Raw genomic sequence first — 4,899 nt, forward strand, 5'->3', positions numbered from 1 at the left:
AGACCTGGATGGAGGGGGGAGGACCTTGGACTTTCCACAGGGCAGGGAACCCTGACTGCTCTTTGGACTGGAGAGGGATGGGGAGAGGAGTGGAGGGAGGGGGAGAAGGGTGGGAGGAGGAGGAGGGAGATGGGAGACTGGGAGGAGGGGGAAACTTTTTTTTTTCCTTTTCTCAATAAAAAAAAAAGAATTGAAAATATAAACTACAGGTAGCTGTGCAGATGTTTCAGTGATTATAAATACTGGTTCCCATCACCAATGCGGTGGCTCACAACCACCTGTTACTCCAATTTCAAAGGATCCATCTCCTTTTTCTGCATCTCTCAGATACACATGTTGTACAGATAGATTTTTGTACACACTCACACATACACATAATACAAAAGTAATAAATCTTAAAAATAGATATTTCAAGATATTTTCAAAATAGAAAAATACATTTGTTCATAATTTGATTTAAAACATGTTTTGAAGATTTTTAAATTTTAATTTTTAAAGCTTATTTTCATACACAGATAATATACATACTGACTACCCTTACCCCAACCTCCTCCTGCCCAATCATTGTCCAGATGAACTGTAAAACAAACAAACATAAAGGCTATAAATGAAAAAGAACATATAAAAAAGATACTGGATCCACAAAAGTAAAACTGGGTATATATCCATGAGATCTTTGAGAATTATCCACTCTGAAAAAGGTAAAGATGTGGAGTCCATCTGATACAGTAAAAGAGCTAGACAGTAGTTTAACAATGTACACAGCTATAGGAGACATGGAATGGTGCTGCTCACATCACTAAGAAGCTTCTTTATGCCTGCTCATGCACATATATGGACATGCATACACTCATGCAACTCCCCACACTCACTCATGCACACGCAAATACACATGAAAATGGAAAACATTAACCAATATTAGTATAGATCACAAATTTAGACCAAAGAAAGATTTGTCTCAAAACCAGATATAGTCATAATAATAAACTAAGACACAATTCATCTAAATAAGTTTTAACAATAACTATCTGTGCTTGCTAGATTTAAGCCAACTTGACACAAATTAAAGGCATCTGAGAAGTGATAACCTCAAATAAGAAAATGTCATGATAAAAGCTGCAGAGATGGCTCAGTGTTCAGAGCACTGGCTGCTCTTCCAGAGGAAATGGGTTCGATTCCTGGCACCCACATGGCAGCTCACATCTCTCTGTAATTCCAATTCCAGAGCATCTGACACTCTACTCAGAAATCCATTCATGCCAAACACTAATTTACACAAAATAAAAATAAATTTAATAAATTAAAATTTAAGAAAAAAATGAAAGAAAAAGGCAAGTCAAAAGAAAAATGTGTCCATAAGATCCCACTCTAGAGAAGCTGTAGAGCATTTTCTTAATTAGGATTGATATGGGAGAGCCAAGCCCATTAGAGATGATGCCCTCCCTGGAGAGATGGTACTAATTTCTATAAAAACAAAGACTGAGCAAGACAAGAGGAGCAATGCAGTAACAACACACATATACCCACATTTTAATGACCTCTTCATCAGTTCTCACATCCTGGTACCTACCCTGTTTGAGTTCTTGTTCTGACTTCTTTCCATGATGAACTATGGTGTGGAACTATAAGCCAAATATACTCTTTCCTCTACAAGTCACTTTTATTCATGTAGCTTCATCACAACAATAATAATTATTTCTAAGATACAACCTGACCTATTTTAAAAATATACTTCACCAAATATGGCCCAAGTTGATTTTTCTATTCATCCTTGGTCTTTCTTTTTCTCTTTCAAGAATGAAAGAAAAATAATAAAAAAAACATATCTTTGATATTTAAAATAAGGAAAGCAAGGTCTATCTGTATTTACCTGTTGTCTCTAAGTACACTTCATTAGAAATAAAAAGTACCACCAAGACAAAGGAGAAATAAAAATAGCTTTGAAATGACACCCATAATTAGATTCAATGGAAAAATTTATTAGTATCTACCTAAATTTAATATTTAGCTCCCTTATAATGTGCAGAAATAAGTTGTATTTTTATAGCTCATGAATAAATAATTTTCCTCCTTAGAGGAATGACTTAATTCATCAATTAATGTCTAACATTTCATCTATTATTTTCCTAAAACGGGGGAAAATTGAGTAGTGTTAATTAGCAACTACTTCACTTTCATTTAATATAATAAAACACAATTTACATGCAATAATTTGTGTTTGTAAAAGCACATACCTACATTATAAAACTTTTAAATTTAAAAAAAATGTATTCTATATAAACTCCACACCTATGATTATTAATACATTTAATTATAGCTATAATTTTAAGAGCACTTCTCCTTTGAGATTGCAATTATTAGATACATTTCATTAATGGTAAACAGACTCTGTAGAAAGAATAACAAGCCAGTTGCAACAGAGATTCCAAGCAAGGACTGACTGCCTAACATCCAATAGAAACCAGTATTAAGACACTAGATTACACAAAAAGGAACTGGTGTTTATTCAGTCATATGGCAAGGAAATTGAGCAGGAAGCTGAGACAAACTAACAGGAAAGTTTAGAGGAAGGCACAGAGAAAAAACTGTGTGCAGATTTGATGGTGAGAACTCATCTGTATGATTCAGTGAAAAAGCATATTTTCCCTTAACCAGAATGATACAGTTACGCATTGTCTTCCAACCAATGAAGAAAGCAGTTGTAGCCATCAGAATATTAGTATTGTTGCTAATTGTATCTGAGGTATTTGAGGATTTTTTCTTGAGGGATATTTATTTATTATATATCTGATACAGACTCTTGCTACGCAGCCCACGCTGCCTTTGAACTTTCAATATTCCAACCATGCCGAGTAGATAACCAGTGGACAAAGTTAATACTTTTCAAAACTGCCTGGTACCTGAATTTTAAATACTCTGTTTACTGTCTAAAATATCCTTCCACTCATTATTGAGTTTCCATTTCAAATTGTCGACTGAAGGCCAACTGAAGATCTTCAGTTCTCCCTTCTATCTTCCAAATCTAGCCCTCGTTTGCATCCACCGCTAGGTAGGAAACTACCTGCTATAGCCCCAACTCCATCCTTCCCCCTCACTGGTAGAACACATGGGTCTTCCTCTTCAGTGTTACCCGTGTCATCACTTTATCCTCATCCCACACTCCTGTAGGCATTGTTTGCACTTCTAGAGGCCACTCTGTCCAAGGAAGAGGGTAGAGCAACTGTGGACAAGCATGCGAATGTGAGTCTGTTTCTTCTGTCTTCTCTTTGGATTTTAAAACTGTTTGTTTTGTTTGTTTTGTCCAATTCTGGTATGTTAGTTTTTGATTTATTTGATTACATTTTATCTTAGTATGCATTTTTAATTTTTATATTGTACCATATACTTTTGTTTTCTAATGAGAAATGAAAAGCGGGTGGATTAAGATGGGATAGGAAGCTCTTTGTCGCCCTCGTGAGCTCCTAGGCGCGGCAGGCCTAGAGACGCCAACATGCCGGTTGCCAGAAGTTGGGTTTGTCGTAAGACCTATGTGACCCCACGGAGACCCTTCGAGAAGTCGCGTCTCGACCAGGAACTGAAACTCATCGGAGAATATGGGCTCCGGAACAAGCGTGAAGTGTGGAGAGTCAAATTTACCCTGGCCAAGATCCGCAAGGCCGCCCGAGAGCTGCTAACGCTGGACGAAAAGGACCCACGGCGTCTTTTTGAAGGCAATGCTCTTCTGAGGCGACTTGTTCGCATTGGGGTGCTGGATGAGGGCAAGATGAAGCTGGATTACATCCTGGGCCTGAAGATTGAAGATTTCTTGGAGAGGCGGCTGCAGACCCAGGTCTTCAAGCTGGGTTTGGCTAAATCTATTCACCACGCCCGTGTGCTCATCCGCCAGCGTCACATCAGGGTCCGCAAGCAGGTGGTGAACATCCCGTCCTTCATTGTTCGTCTGGACTCCCAGAAGCACATTGATTTCTCCCTCCGGTCTCCTTATGGTGGTGGCCGACCAGGCCGAGTGAAGAGGAAGAATGCCAAGAAGGGCCAGGGTGGTGCTGGAGCTGGAGCTGGTGATGATGAAGAAGAAGATTAAAAGTTAATGTCTCCCTGGACTGGAGAATTGTCTAGTTTCCAGTTGGCTAATAAAACAGAATTAACACTTAAAAAAAAAAAAAAAGATGGGATAGGAAGTGGGGAGGAGACGGAAGAAGTAGAGGAGAGGAAAGCCATAATCATGACTGTTTTCAATAACAGGTAAAAGCGATTTCTAGGCTTCAAGACATTTTATTTATCCTCATTTCCATTGTTTATTTGACATCCCTCCTAATTTTTTGTCTAAATTACCACTCTAGCCTTTTAAATAGACCCACAGCCTCCAAAATAGTTGCTTAGGTCCCATTTTAATATTTATAGCAGAATGCTCCAAGTTCTAATAAATTCATACCCTTAGAACATTTCTGTCTTTAAAAGTCTAGACTTTACTTTTTTCAAGTATTAACCATAATGCATCCTTGAAAAGTAGAAACTGGTTGTGCCAACTTGGATTCCCTTTCCTACTGGCAAAAGATGAGTAAACATTGAACTTCTTAGTAAAATTTCTCACTGATTTCTGGAAAATAAACTTGACTGAAGCATTCTAAATACTTAGATTTGTGCCATTGAGAGTGTCAGCATGCAGTGTTTAAAGTATCTTCTTTATTTATTAAACAATTTAAAAGCTTGCTAACAGAAATAAAAACTGATTATTCAGTAGTATGAGTTGTTTGTACAACTAGCCACGCATGGTGCCATTTCCACTCAGTAGGGAAGAACACAAATAAATAAATGGATTTGATTCGACTAAAGTAAATTAAAGATGTTCAATTAAAAAGCACAGTGATTTCTTTTTTTTTTTTTTTTTTTTTTTTTTTT

At 37.3% G+C, this 4,899-nt stretch overlaps 1 pseudogene; it reads left to right on the forward strand.

Annotated features, from left to right (window-relative positions):
- Window positions 1-3,444: 3,444 nt before the first annotated feature.
- LOC101998560 lies at window positions 3,445-4,156 on the forward strand (annotated as a pseudogene).
- Window positions 4,157-4,899: the final 743 nt, after the last annotated feature.

This window comes from Microtus ochrogaster, unplaced genomic scaffold, assembly GCF_000317375.1.
Source record: "Microtus ochrogaster isolate Prairie Vole_2 unplaced genomic scaffold, MicOch1.0 UNK25, whole genome shotgun sequence".
In the NCBI taxonomy this organism is placed as follows: Eukaryota; Metazoa; Chordata; class Mammalia; order Rodentia; family Cricetidae; genus Microtus; species Microtus ochrogaster.